At 37.8% G+C, this 16094-nt stretch overlaps 1 long non-coding RNA gene across 1 annotated transcript; it reads left to right on the top strand.

The window, feature by feature from the left end:
* Window positions 1-1642: 1642 nt before the first annotated feature.
* Window positions 1643-14663, top strand: LOC103258143. Its single transcript, XR_504158.2, has 3 exons — window positions 1643-2373; window positions 3212-3480; window positions 12074-14663. It is a non-coding gene; the product is annotated as an uncharacterized LOC103258143 (long non-coding RNA).
* Window positions 14664-16094: the final 1431 nt, after the last annotated feature.

The raw sequence follows: 16094 nt of genomic DNA, 5'->3' as shown, positions 1-16094 counted from the left end.
TGTGAAAATCGTGCTGAACTATTGTTGCAAACATAGAGAGGTTTAGGAGAGTCTCGGGAAATCTCATTCTCTAGTTACCTTTGCTTTTTGAAGATGGGTGCAATGACACGATTCCCATCATCTGGCCTTCATATACACGTACACTAAGACAATTGGTGATTCTGGTTAGGAATGATTCATTTTGGTGTTACTGGGAGGCACCCAGTGAGTCAAAGACTTTTTCTTTCTTTTTTTTTTTTCCAGCTCCACCCTTTATAATTATTCTAGCATGTTTCTTTTTTCCTCCGTCAGTCTAGTGAAAACACCCTGTTAGCCAAATCTGAAAAAGATCCTAACCCAGTCACTAACTCCTCTGGCAACCATCTCTTTCTCTTTCCCAATAATGACAAAGAGAAATAAAAAGTATTTAAAAAAATTCAACACTCTGAGTGTAGGTCATTCTCTTTTTGCCCCTATCTGTCCTGCTCTCCTCTCCTCTCCTCTCCATGCCTTTCCTCTCCCTTTTTCCTCTCTGTGTTTCTTCGCATTTGCGCATTTTCTTCTCCTCTTCCTTGGCATCTAGCCGTGTTTCTGCAGGTCTCACAGTCAGAGACAAAGCACGATGTATGTCTGAGTTGAGTACAAAGAAGCCACCTTTTAAAAACATTGGCTTGGAGGAAACCTGCATCCTCAGATACCTTTCTCCCCTTCCTTGCAATTTACAGAACCTGGCATTACATTTTACACAGCACTGCCTGTTGTCTGCATGATTCTAGCCAGGGAAATTGGGTTAAGATGGTCACATACCCACTGCATGTGTAGATAGGTAGAGACCCTACTTTTGGGAGATACCTGCTTTAAAGGATCATTGCATAGCAGTGCCTTAAAGACAGGTGGCAACAGAAATGATACGAGATGCTCTCTTAGTCATCTCAGGATGTCTTTCTTTTTTCTCATGCCTCTTTTTTTTTTGTCATATAAAATATTATCATTATCGAGGGACTTTAGGCTGATCAATGAAGTGTATATGTATCTGCCGGACCTTTGAGGAGAAAAATGCTTCAGGAATATGGAAAATATCTTTAGCGAAAGCAAAGGGTTGGGATGAGCATCAGTGACTGATGAGTTCATTTCAAAATCCAAGGGTGCCTAGGTGGTAAATTAGTACATATTGCAGATAGTCAACGAGCAAAACCCAGCCGTTGGAAAAAAAGAGATTTTTAGCATTGCAGTCATCATACGCCTGAACAGTGTCTACATATCTTAAATATAAATTCAAATCGTTGCTCTTTTATCCTTCTAAATGCTGATTTCAAAGAAATGTTTGGGCATTGTTGACTTTCTGTCCATAAAGAAAACCTGCCAGGATTCACAAAATCCATCACCTGCACTCATACATGCATGTGTGTTTTCAATTCCCCTAGGATGCGAAACAGTTAGGCAGAGAACTGCCCTGTGGTCCTCTCCTTCACTTCTTTCCCCCCTTGTTTTTCCTTTTAGAAAATGTGATACCTGATCTCTGCGTCTAGCAGGCTGAGGATTTTTTTGTATTTGTATAATACAATGTCTGGCCTTCCCCCTGACCTGCGGGTGTATTTTTGGTCTCATTAGTAGTCAGGGAGATGCCTTAGTGCATCCAGAGCTGCGAGTCAGGGATGAGACACACTACAACAGAGAGAGGGAGCAAGCGCGAGAGGATATTAGAAGAGAGGCTTGTCTCCAAGATATGGAAGGAAGTGAGAAATGACAGGGCTGCAAGCTTTGTATGTGGGAGCTTGGCAGGGCGGGGGAGTGGCGAAGAGAGCCAAGTGGATTCTCAGAAAAGGGGGGAAGCCATCGAAGAGCTAAAGGTGATTAGAGGGGGATATTGATTCCTTATTCTGCCAGAGATTTAAGCAGGCATGCAAGGAATCTGCACCATGGTTGGCAAAAGGAGACCCGTTGCCTCCTGTAACCAGACACTCGGGCTTTCCAGGAGCCTAGGGAGAGAGCCGAGAAGAAAGGGGGCAGTGTGGTCTAGGAAAATCCAACTTGTCGCTGATTTGTGCCTGATGCTTGCTGTCCGTCAGCAGCCTCCCTTACAATCTTTTTTTTCCTCTCTCTCTCTCTTTTTTTCCCTTGCCTTCTCCTTCTTCACTGAAGCCTAGGGGAGCCAGTAAAGATTAAATGTGCTTTCTCAAAGGCAGCCACTTCATGCTGCTATGTCGAAAGGGCCATTATTATTATTATTATTTAATAGTAAGAGAAAAAGGGAGAGAGGTTGAGAGAGGGAGAGCGAAGCTAGGTGTGATGATGACGGACTAGCTTTTCCGAGAGGAAAAGGAAAAGGGAAGGGAGAGGAAAAGGAGAGACCCTGAACTGAACGTTGGATTGAGCCTAGAAGAACCTACAGAGGTGAGGAAAAAAAAGTTGTCTTGAAGGTGGGGGTGGGAGGGGTGTGCTAAACAGACCCTGTATAGAGGGAACAGAGACATAATTTAGCTGTCTTGCTAGCATGATTCTATTTTTAAAAGGGGGGGGAGGGGGAAAGTCTGGAGTGCTGTTTTTAGTTGCATATGGAAATATATTAAAAATATTGAGCGTTTTTACTAAGTGCTTGAGGCCCTCTCCAGTGTCTTCTTTGCTGTGGCTGTTTTTTTCATTCTCTTTGACTAGCCAGCCATCTACCTTGCTCAGGCCTGGAATAAAAGAAGAAAGAAAAAAAAAAGGGGGGGGTGGGGGAGAAAATTTTGAAAAAAAGGCCATCTTCCCGTCCACTTCCCCTCTCTTTCGTTTCATTTTTGGAGGCGGTGCAGGAAAGCTCAGCTTCCAGTCTTGATGGGGGAAAGCGACTCTCTCTCAGGTACAGAACCAGAAGCTGTCTGCGAAGATGGAGGGGAATTATGCTTCGGATTCCTCTGAAATATTGGCCCAAGGCTTCAAAGGATCCGCAGCGGGAGGTGCGGGGGGAATGTATCCCCCCTACCCCCAAGCCCGCACCCACCCCTTCCCACTTCGCGTCTACCGAATGACAGCCTGGAGCTCGCTCTTGGTGATTTGGCCTTGACTTCAGCCAAGCAGCTGATGCAGAGGAGGGCCCGGTTTGCAGGACTGGCAAAGTGCACGCTAAAGAAAGAAGGAAGAAAAATTTTTTTAAACAGCAGCTCTGGGGAAGTTTCTCATTCTCTCTCTCTCTCTCTCTCTCTCTCTCTCTCTCTCTCTCTCTCTCTCTCTGTCTTTTTTAATTTTTAAGTGAATATTTTCCAAATTTGATCAGCCCCAGCCCCTCCCTCCACTCCTACCCGACTGCCTTTTTTTTCTCTCGTCAAAGCATAAACTACAGAGTTACAGTCTCTAGATTTGGTGTATCGCTTCCTGCCCCCGCCTCCCCTCCCCGCCCCCGTTCTCCGTCCTCTATTGAAACACCTCGCCCAGCCTAGCGCACTGCGAGCTCACATTCCCCCCCTCGCTAGGGATGGTGCCACGGGAGGCTGTGCGGCAGCCCCGCTCCGCTTCGAATGGGTGAGTTCAGAACGCTGTTCCTATTTATACTTCCACAGCCTCCAAACCCTACTTCTGGGTCTTCTCCTTCCCCAAACCTGATTTCTATGATTTTGCATGCGGCATGCTTGCCCTGGGGGAGAGAGATACCTCCTTTTCTTTTCGGTCATTTGTACTAGTTGTAAATTAGAGCCTCGAAGAGACACTAAATCCTTACTGTAGACTATGGTTTAAAAAAAAGAGAGAGAGAGAGCATTTCTGGATCTATCCATATTATTTTCCATTTTAGTAAACTATGTTGCCCAAAGCTTGAAAGAGTTTTCTCTGATATACTGGTGATTGTATGTTCAGGTATGTATGTGCGCCCCCAGACACTGCTGTGTGCGTGTATGTATATATTATATTTCAATGGAATCCAAATTTTGTGAAGGAAGGAAGCTCGGTGAGGAAATAGCATACCACCTGTTTGTTGCATTGTGGTCATGAACCTCGAACAGAAATTGCCTGTCATTCTTGTTTTGCTCTGCTTTGTCTCAAGAAAGAAAATGTTTGTTGCGCTCCTCTCAGTCCCTGAGACCCTAACTTGTGATGTTTACCGTTTAAATCCACGGGTTAGGCTCTTGGGAGCTGCGAGTCGTGCCTTTGCATCCTGGACATTTGGTGGAACTTTATTCTTTAAAGCAAAAACAAAAGAAAAGAAAGTTTGTCTGAAGTGATTGAGTATACCTCTGAGGTTTTCATTGTTAGATGGGATCAGGTGACCAGAGAGTGGCAGCTCCTGGATTTCTGGTAAATTAGGTATATATTCTGTTATAATAGCGTGTTGGCTGCTATGTCTATGTATGTATGTTATTGATGCCTGAGGCTTATGGAACTCATCTGCATGGTTTATTCCTTGAGAGCAACACGCAGTAGTATCCGAGCGTAACAAGAACAGCTCAGTACCTGGTGCTTGACCTCAGAACATCTCAGCTGAAGTCCCAGCATGCCCCATGCCTCCAACTTTTAAACTCAACAGTTAATCTTAAAATTGTGCCCAATTAAAATGGGCATGTGAATATATTATCTATTCAGCGTCCATGCATGTGTATCATATGTGGCTAGTCAGTGAATACGCAGGCATAGATAAGGGGAAACCAATCATTTGGGCTAAAATATTAATAGGTTAAAATTTTTACTCTTACTACTCCACACAAAGGGTGGAATTTGGGGTATTAATGAAGATTAAATTTGTATTACCTTGCATGGTTTTTAAAAATAAAATAAAAGGAAGGATATCGCCCCCTTGCTTTGTATCTTTTTAAAAATGTTATTCTCGGTGCATTTAAAGTAGTAAGGGTTGGAAATTTATTTTCTAAATATGTAAAATGAAAGAAACAGCAACACACATACAGTTCTTATATTCTTTAGGCTTAATCAGTGCCTACTATTCTTTATTTAAAAACTGAGAAAATTTTATCACAATTTAAATTTAATCCAAAAAAGTTTTTTATAACAACCAACTGTGCATTTAAAATTATTCTTTCTTAAGATAATCATTATCATTACCTAGTTTGTAGTTTTCTGCAGCTGTAACTTTTTGTAACAGAATAATTTCAATGATTTAGGTCTGTCTTATAGTTGGGGAAGAGAAGCAGTAACTTACCTTTCCTTTGTTGTGAAAAATTCCAGCATATAATTTTATTTAAACAATTTTAGTATTCTTGGGCCAATGTTTCTCTTCTGTTTTGGGGAAATACCTAAATCAACCCCAATTCACATGCTTTCTTCTTCTAAACACTTTATATTGGTTGTAGCCTCATTTTTTACCTTGTAGTTGAAGGTTAAGGAAATTGTTCTTTGCCTGGTTTTTTTTAAGTGTTTATTGCAATTTTAGTCATTGATTCCAAATTGCAGTCAGAAACCATTTTGAATCAGAAAACTGAATTGAGAACATGAACTGTGCAACAATTGCACCAGGTCTTTTGTTGAAGCCTCTTGTGTAGTTGTAATATTTAAAGGTTACTTTCCAGCCTCTGATAGTCTGAATGTGCTTCAGAGAAAAGAGTTATTTGATTTTCGAGTCATCTTTAGTCAATATACAATGGATTAATGATTTTCCCCCATCTTAGCAGATGTGTGTGCATAGGTATTTGGGAATTATGGCAAGTCATCTATTTAACTTATGGATCTATATTACCATATGATTCATATCAAATATTTGAAAAATATTTGGTGCTTTTTGAAATATAAATATATCTGCAGTTTATGAAAATGGATCAATAAAAACACGCTAGATATAATTCTGTGATTTTAAAATGGTAACAGTAGTAATTTAATACAAGTGTTTTAGTTTGTATTACGAGGCACACTCGGTTTTTTACATGTTTTCAAGTGGATTGTTCATGTTCTGAGGTTGCTATCATACAATTGATCACCCAGGCATTTAGGAGTACATAACGACACACAAGATTTTATATTTCAGCAGGCAACTGCTTCAGTGCAATAGCAGGTTTCTCAACACCCCTTCTTCCTCACGGAGCCCATCAGTGAAGTTCAGTGAAATGAATAACATAATTGGTGGTTGGTTCAATCACTACCAGTCTAGACTAGCCCAGACGCATCAATTAGAGGGGGCTGTCTTTTAAAGGGAGAGTGCAACCGAAACAAGCAGGGCATTATTGATACTGATCTTTAAAAGTGCAAATCCAGCTTGGCAGATAAAAAAAAAAAAAATAAGGCGGGGAATTGGGGTGGGGGTGCATTGCAGGAAGAAAAGAGAAAGAAGTGAACTGGAGCTTTCGGACACAGAAGGACAGGAAGCTTGAGAGAAAAGGAGGCGATAATGAGTGAAATGCAATGCAGCACCTCCTTGGAACACACAGTTACAATTCAGCTCACAGGGCATACTGGTTCACGGTATTTTTAACTAGATTCTCCCCCACCTCCTTTTTTTTTAAATACTTTTTTTTTTGCCTCTGTTTCCAAAGAAATGCCAGCTCAAAACCAATGCAGCTGGAAATTTAACAGCTCTAGGAAGCTCCAGTAAGAATAAAGCCAAGTAATACAAACCAGCCAAGACTCCTTTTGCAGCATTTTTCACATAAAGAAAAATACAGAAGATGTTTATTTTCAAGTCCCTAATTTTACCTTTTTTAAAAAATTAGGTGTACTAGTGAACGATATTTATTTTAAATCTAGCACCTGGGGACAAATTTTATGGGAAAGACACCTTTAGGTAAGCAGCTCACGGTTTTCTGTTGAATACAGTAAAATTTTGAAGAATGTAACAAAAGGTTTTGGTAATTTGGTAGGGGGTTTTTTGGTGGAAAAAAGGACAGATGATTTAGAAAGTGTTAGGAACACATCAAGCCCCAGGGAAGGAAAATGTTTGATTGCTATTAATTAAAACACTGCTAATATATTATAATAAAATCAAATTTAACATTCTAAACTAATCCGCCTGGTATGTCAAAGGAAAAGTATGCTCTTATTTGCATCTCTGCAATCCAAATGCATTTGCTCATTCAGCAGAATTAATTTTTATCACCAGCCTGTTTAATCTTCTCACAGATTTAGTCAAACTTATTCTTTCAAACTAAAAAAAAAAAAAAAAAAAAAAAAAAAAAAACAAACCAGAGCGGGGAATCCGTGGAAGGTATTAGGAAGACTAGCATCTGTATTTAGTACTGGTTTTATATTTTAAGGTGTTCTCTTCTCTTCATTCGCTATAATGGGGTATGGAGAGAAACGGTGAGACCGCAGTGAGAATGATTCATGGTTAATTTTTTTCTTTTTCTCTCCTTCTACCTGCCGGGCTGTTCAAGAATTTCAGTTGCCAAATTATACGTGTGGCGCTTATTTACATAACTGGTGTTGGTCTGTTGATTAATGTCTCATTTTTTTTTCTAATTTCAGAATCTATTTTATTGAAAATTCCCAATGAAAAATCTCTTAAACCAGAAACCAATGCTTTTTCTCAGTTATTTTCAATGTAGACCTTCTAAGAGAAAATGGGAAAGTGAATGTAAAATTTTATTCATTAAGAACTGAGTTCTTTGTTCCATTTTAAGTCAAAATTTCTCTAGAAAAATTTCATACTTCTATGAAACAACGAATTTTATGTTCTTTCTTGTTAAACTCTCACAACTGATAAAATTATCCCGAAATGACATTGTAACTAAAATGTTTCTTTTTTTATTAGTCTACCATGTCTATGATATCTTATGTAAATATGTGACTAACACAAAAAATGAGTGGGCCATAAATACTGGGGACCATATTTTTGTGTTTCTAAAGTGAGGGATTCTGTATGCGATCAAGGAGTTATAAACTACTGACTAAACTACTGATGATGCTGCCTTTTTGCTCCATTGCCTTTTCAAGTCTTCAACGTAAAAGAGCAATCGCAGTTCGGTTTCACATGTATTGTTCTATAATCCAGGCAATAAATGCTAATTAGTAATGCTCAAGGATCCGACCATTCAGAGTAATTATCATAATTTACTTCTTCCTTGTTAAAGACATTCCTTGCTGATTAGAAAAAAAAATTAAATCGTCGTTTTACCATTGCACTGCAGTGGAAATGCACTAGAGAGATCTTCAAGGTATATTGTTGCGGCTGCATTCGATGTCATCGACTTGTGCCTCTTAGCTTATTCCAAATGGAATTGCAACTTAATTTCTAAGAAGAAATTCATGTAAATGCATAAAGTTTTGCGTCTGCACCAGGAATGTATGATTTTATTTTACAAACCCCAAGGCTCCTCCTTCCTGGCCCACCCCCTTTCTAAAACCACTTACTGAGCAGAACAAAGGAAACTGCTAACTATAGAGGCATCATTAAGTGTGAGCTGCAACAGCATGATAAAGCATGCGATATGACAACATATTTCATTGCACAAAAGTGCAGATAATTAAATAATTCAGTAGTCACCCTGAAAAATTAGCAGAAAGATCTTTAAGAAGGAATCAAGAAAATGGATCCAATCACCTTGAATAATATGCTTCCTTCTCCAAGATCACAAATAGATTTTGGTTATTTGATGATTGATTGATTCATAAAGAAGGATAAGGACAAAAGTCTATTCCTCAAAGCCTATCTTTGATCTGGCATTCTCTTTAGGACAAATTAATCATATATTTTAGAAGAGCTGAATTTAACGTAGGGCTTTCTGTTTCCAATCAAAGATATAACCTGCCATCCTATTGCACATTTCTCTTTTATCAGTTTATCTAGAAAATCACCAACCCCTAACTTCTTCATATCACTGCATCCAAATATAAATGTAGTCTCCTCCACATTGTCTAATAAGTGTCATGTTTAGGTTTATTTCTTATTGCTTGAAGCAGATAAGTATCACGTGCACTGAAGGAACAGAATAAATAACCATGCTGAATATTATATATGGTGGAACCCTCCTTCCTTCCTTTATCAAGGTAATATTCCCAGTGTCCATTGTTCATTGGTCCTTTAAGAGAGAGCTTCAGCTTTTACTTGAGGGTTGTAAGCACATTAGAGGAATAATTCCCTTTGGATACTATACAGAAGGAGCCACCTGCAAAATGTTGATGCTGTTATTGAAGTCTCAAATGGAATCAGCTTTCAAAAAATTAGATATTAGATGCATCCGATATAATTTGCAATGTGTAATTATACTAATGTGCATATAGTTGTGTGTTGCTTTACATGTTGCCTACTTGAGGTTTTTTTTTTTCCCTTGGGCATTTTTAATAGTTTGAAATAGCTCCTGAATAGAATGTTTTTAAAGTCAGTTTATTTTTAAAAATTCTTTGTTAATTAACCTAGGAATACAAAGACTCTACAGTCTGTGTTCTTATGCAAGAAGGAATGTATATGACTTAGATGTTGGAAATTGATTATATCTAAAAGGGTTATCATTGTGGACACTTGCATTATTTATAAAATATTTGCTGCTTTTTATTGATTTATTCTTTATCCTGACTTTGGACAACTTGAAGTAATGGAAAATATTAGAATAGTAAATCTTATTCATAAGAAATTAATTTCCTTTGTTGGAATAATAAGATAGCATGCCAGGGAAATGGCCTTAGGCAGAGAGAATAATTTTAATTTAATCAAAGTAATCAAAACAATAACTGTAATAAACAACTTTTTAATTTTATTTTTCTTCATTTTGCATGGCACATGATGATACTGAAACTCTGCTTTAGGTCATTTATATACTAACATCAACTTCCCTTTTGGTGTCTTGACTTACAGCCCCACTGGAAAGTCCCGCCTCAAAGAAGCTAGCCCCTAAAGATCTAGCTATTAAGGAATAACTCAGGCAGAGCAACAGTGACTTGGTTGGTCAGCCTGGTACTTGGCACTTACCATGTCCTCAGTAGATGAAGAGGCTCTTGATGCAAATTTGGAGAATCATTACCATCAGATCACAGGGGGATCCTGAGCAAGGCAATACGAGGATCCCGTTTTATGCTTATGTACCTGGAAGACAGAAAAAGGCTTCTAAGGGAGGCTTATGTTGAGATGATATAAGATATTACTTTCTTTGGGCATTGAGCCCAAAGAAAGCTGATTTGTAAAACATTTGACATGTAATAGATGCATAGAATATGGTCACTCGTGGATTTATAATATTTCTCAAAATTTATTTTAATAATGGAGATCCTACTATAAAAGAGACACTTTGCATGGGCTATATCTATATGACACACCAAATCAGTACATTGATTTACTTTTCACCTGCTTATGTATTCAAGGACTTTCCATTATTAAGTATCCAATGAGTCACTCACAAATTGTGTGAAACATTCTTCCTTAATACAATAACATTTTAGTTTATTTAAAATGAGTCTTACAAATGTGTACCAAAAGCTGAGCATCCATCCTCCCTGTCAATGTTCAGAAAATAAATTCTAAAATCTTTAAGATGTGTATTTAATTACTTATCTCATATCAGTTATTGCATATTTGATTAGAACAGAAAAATGTCTATTGACATTTAATTATTTTAACATGCTTTAGAAAAAAATTTATACCTGCCATCTAGAGAACCATAATCATCTTATATATCCAAAATAGGGCAGAAAGCTATGAAATATCATGATATACCCCCTTTGGTGTGTCTAACTCATTATACATCATCATTGTGTGAACATAACGAAGAAGCTGACAGTAAAACCTTTCATTAAATTAAAATCCACTTGCAGAGTCCATCTCATTCATAACAATTTTTGTAAGATAAAAAACAGAACCATTAATATAACTCTTCTCAAATATCCTTATTGTTAAAATAAGTAGGTTGGATTAGTTGGGCTCTAAATTTTTTACAGCTTTAAGAATTTTCGAAGCTATTCTAAAGTATGGAGGCATAGGAACAACTCCAGGATCCATGAATCCGAAGCTCATTTGTTCCAACATTTGCCCTTCAAAGTTATATTTGATTCCACTTTCATGTTTTGTATTTACTAACATATTTTGTATTGATGTTAAAACTGTAAAGACTGAGGAGTTCATTTTCAGGAAGGGGTCAGTGACAGAAAAGAGGAACAGCTGAAGAGTGAAAAAAGCCACACAGTGGGAGAAGCAAATTCTTGATCTGAGTTCTAAGCCCATTTCTTTCAATTAACATTAACATAGAAGAAACCCAGACAAGCACCTGCCTTTTTATTTTAAGACTATATTCTTTAGCCTTGCCTTTCTTTAATTTCTTGCAGTGTGGTTTGTTTTTTTTTTCCATTGGATCGACTTCTTTGAGTTTCACATTTTTCTTTCCATTTGATTCATTTGAATCATGTTACTATTCCCCTCAGAAGCCTGCAATAGTTACATGAACACATCACACTTCCCAAATTAAATCTTAACAGTGTTCAAAGTCACCTGGAAATTGCCCCACCCCATTTTCTAAAACCACTTATAATGTATAATCTTTTCCTGAATTAAATAATTCTGCTTTCCCTGCCTTCCAAGTCTTTGAATATGCTCATATTCTATTTTCCTTTCTGATCACTCTGTCTCTCCACTTCTTGTACACTTCAGAAGCCATTTTCTTTCTCTCCTCCCTCCCTCTTCTTTGTCTTTTCCCATTTTGCCCCTCCTTTCCCTCCTTCCTTCCCTCCTGCCCATCCCCCCTTTCTTTCTTCCTTTCTTTTCTTCTTTCTGTGAGTACCATGTTCTGTGCCAGGCACTGGAAAAACAACAAATGCAAGGAATTGACAATTAAAACCTAATAATTCTAGTGACTTCATTCACTCCTGCAGTGCTAAACAATTGTGGACCCATAACAATTTTACTTTGCCTTTAGTCCTTGAATTTATTTGAATGTGTCCTCAATGTCCTGTGTTCTTTTGTTCTTTCCTTATGTGTCCTATTTCAGTAAATTCCCTGTTGGATAAACCTGAAGCTTTTCTTACATTGCATGTTCTCCCAGAGCAATTAGAGTGGTGTCTCTCACGCACTCAGGCAATGCCATTGCTTGACTGACCCTTGAACAAGGTGAGCAATGAAAAAAAGCTACATTTTTCTAGTGATGCAGCATTTCACTTGTAGTTAGAAATAGTATGGCCCCCAAAGTATTATTACATTTATTTACTTTTATTGAACAGTCGATGTGATAACTTTCTGTGACATGTTCTGTTATTTTTTTAGTTGTGTTGATGTTCCTTTCAGCTGGTCCTATAGTCCCTTTCCTCAGGAATGTCTCCCCAGTGAAAGGACAAAGACTGCAGAGACTGCTAGATTGATGGACTCTCAAGCCAACTATGAAGTTGAAACAAAGAAAATGATCACCTGAAGACACCTCTCCTGCTAACAACACACCCAAATGTTGCAGTTTCAGCCACTAAAACTCTCAGCACAAAAGGCAATCTTTTCAAGAAACAGAAAAACTCATCTAGATTTCTGAGTCAAGATTTTCCCTTCCTCGTGTGTATTCCTCTGTTTGTATTTAAATTCATGTGACAATCATGTTTTTTTCTTAATATGGATATACTTATTAATACACTAGTTTTAAAATCCAAAATTGCGCAAATATGTTATTAAAAAAAATAATGCTATAAGAAGAATGATTTTTAGCCATACATAGGGTTTGATCTTAAGAATGACCTAGAAAGTAAAGAGTATTCTTGAAATAACAAAGTAGTCAGAGGCAATTCAAAAGATAAAATAGTGGTAGAAACTTATTCTGCAGCATAGAAATGCCACATTGTTCCATTTGACACTCACCAATCCACATTATTATTACAAAGCAAGCTAGTTTATGTGAGATTAGGTCACTGCTTCTAAAGAGCTTCGGGTCTAGTTAGACAAAGTTACAGAAACTTTTGAAAAGATAAGTAACAGCGTCAGCAGAGGATAGAAACAAAAAACAAAACAAAGCAGAAGATGAACACAGAGTGTTTGCCATAAGGTGGGCATAACTGGCTTGTTTGGGGATGAAAGTTTCTAAAAGAGGAAAGTATTAGATGAATGTTGAAGGGCGTCAAAGATTAGATAAAAGGAAAGAGAGGAGAAAACTGAGTTCTTTAGGTGGATATAACATTTTGAGCAAAGCCATGGAGGAGGAAATGAATCTGCATGTCAGTTGACCTCACCCCAGACATTCAGCAGTTCTCTCTATGTATCTGGGAAAGATTTTGCACGTACACATACCTCTCCTCTTCCCCGCTCAGTGTTGACAAAAATTATTATCATATTTTCTTGCAATTAAACAAATGAGGGTGGCTGGTGATAACATGGAGAACTGTGTTTTTTTCTGTTAAACTAATAATAATTGTTATACCGAGTTCTCAATGTATGTTGAACACTTTACATATTAACTCACATACAACTCACAGTAACCATGCAGAATAGATATTATTATCCCCATTTAACAGGCAAGAAAACTGAGGTTTAAGGAACTTGTCCAAGTACCATAAAAAGGGTTCATTTTCAGAATTGAGACCGTAAAGCTCATGCAAAGTCATGATATCATAATCAATGTCACAATTATTATCACTTTTTAAAATACTTTTTTGTTATATTTCTATGATAAACAAATAGCTATTTCATTTAATAATCACCTAAACTTTTTCACTTTTCTTGTTGAATTATGTAAGTAGGAAATAGAGCTTATCAGCATTTTAGGCAATTTTTTTGTTTGCAAAACTGATTAGATTGTTTGTTTTGGTCTGCACAAAGCCTCAAATTCTTGAGAATAAAAAAAGGTGGCGGCTTATATCACCTGTTGCAATGTCCTTTGTTACAGATGAAATAAATCTATAGCCCATAATCTTAGAGTAACTTACAGACGATTACATTTTGGAGTGTGTCAGAGCAAGGACCAGAAACTAGGTGCTCTAGTCATCTCTCAGTAGATTGTTGAACTACATTACCCTTCCTAAATGAAGCATGAACTTGAATTTGATAAATGGAGACAGGTTTTCCAGGTAGTAATCAGGGAGCATTATGCCTACTGAATTGCTTTAGTTCTGCACTTTTTTTGTTTCCTATCTCAATGTAAAAAAAAAAAAAAAAAAAAGCTAGATATGAACTAATAACTTTAAGTCCAAAAATTGCCAATGGTCCATCCCCAAAGAACACATAATGTCCAAAATTTTATGAGTACAGTATCTTCTATGATATTCTTAAGTTATTTGGATTCTTAGTTCTTCTTAATCAACTTTATGCATGGTATATATTTGTAATTGCTTTTGCATGAATGTTTACATGACTGTCTCCATAGTACTTATGTTTTTAAAACTATTAAGTCATGTGCTATTATAATCCCCACTTATCCATGTAACTAGCTCCAAAATATTTTGGCCATATAAAGCTAGAACTGAGAAAATCTCATTATTTTTAACATCCCTTTGCATTCAACTGACATTTAATAATGATTCATATGTGGTCAGATGGGTAATGGAGGTTCAAGATGCAATTCTGTCTCAAAGGAGTCAGTTAAGTTGGGTCTATTTATGGACAAACATCTAAATGTTTGAAAGTATCTGAATATTTGATTGTAAATTTCCACATAGATATCTGACATTGTCAGACTTAGATCTCCTCATGGCTCTGGTCACTCTATTTTCAAAATGATTATTGTTGCCCATATCTCACACGGTTCTCATTAAGTAAATTCATAAATAAACAGGGTTTTTAAAAGAGCAGCCAAACACAAGGTGTGACTTTGTTGACATTTTATGAGACTTTGTCATATGTCCCCAGCCCCCAATAAAAGTAATGTTGCATCAACTGTGAACTTGTGTTGATTTCTTGGAAAAGCATGCTCGTATAGTTTGTTTGTTTTCACTAGTATGTATCAAAGCTAGTTTCTGGATCCATGAGGAACAAATAATCCAATGTGATAGGAAAATGTAAATTTAGAGACAATTTCTAAAGGATCCCATGTTACCTTTAAACAGATGATACTGTCATCTGCTCAAGTTGGAAGCCAAGGTGTGGTCCATGTCTCTTCCCTTTCCCCCTGCCATGGCCAGTGACTCTGGTAGTCTTTTGATTTTTCCTTCATTCTGTTATTCAAATATGTCTACTTCTTTCCATCTTCTGTGCTACTGTAGTAAAAGCAAACCTCATTTTTCACTGGACAACTACATCATGCTTTCACTTTTCTCCTCCACACTGCCTAGGGACAGCCAGGGAACTCCCTTTAAACCATAGATATAATCATATCATTCCATAGTTTCAAACTCTTCTCTGGCTTCTCATTGCCCGTGGGATATCAGGGCACCTACAGCTCATGTCCTGTTCCTGGGTTCAACAGTCCTCTCTGGATTCATCAAGCTCCTCCCCACTTCCCCTGTTAATCTAGGCTCCAGTCTTCCATCTGTCTTTTCTAAATGTTCTCTTTATCTTCTGGGCTTTCTCATATACCTAACCTTCTGCCTGGTACTCTTTTCCCACTCTTCCCAAACTCTACAATGTATCCTTTACATCCTGTCCTAGAACCCATTTCCTCTTGAAAGTTTTCACCCCAACCATTCACCATCCTTAAGACTAATTTCCCCACCTACATACTTTCATGGCGTTTGTGCTTACCTCTTATTAGCACGTAATCACTAGTACTGTTATGATCTGTGTGCCCATCTCCTCTATTTGAATATGGTATTCTAGCTTAACTGTTTGACAGGTAGCCATTCACCATATGTGGCTATTTTTTTTTTTTTTTTGAGTTGGAGTCTCACTCGGTCGCCCAGACTGGAGTGCAGTGGCCGCTCCCGGCCACCACAGCCTCGCCTGCTGGGTTCCGGCGATCCTTCCGCCTCAGCCTTGGGAGAAGCCAGAATTACAGGCATGCACTACCACGCCCGGCTGATTTTTTGATTTATTGTAGAGATGAGGTCTCACTGCCCAGGTGGGTCTCGAACCCACGGGCTCAGGCAATCCACTCACCTCAGCCTCCCAAAGGCGCGGAATTACAGGCTGAGCCACCGAGCCCGGCTCATATGTGGCTATTTTAATTTAAATTAATTATATTAAATAAAATTAAAAATTTAGTTCCTCAGTTGGATTGCTCACATCTCAAGTGCTCAGTGGTCACGTGCAACTAGTGGCCACTCTATTGAATGGCACAGATATGGAACACTTCCATCATCAATAAAGTTATATTGGACAGTACTGTTCTTGAAGATAAGTACTGTTTTGTTTGTCATTTTATCCTCTCGACTTGCAG

Source organism: Carlito syrichta, unplaced genomic scaffold, assembly GCF_000164805.1.
Source record: "Carlito syrichta isolate Samal-C Ts95f unplaced genomic scaffold, Tarsius_syrichta-2.0.1 Scaffold301974, whole genome shotgun sequence".
Lineage (NCBI taxonomy): Eukaryota > Metazoa > Chordata > Mammalia > Primates > Tarsiidae > Carlito > Carlito syrichta.
This window is presented reverse-complemented; position numbering and strand designations above follow the sequence as displayed.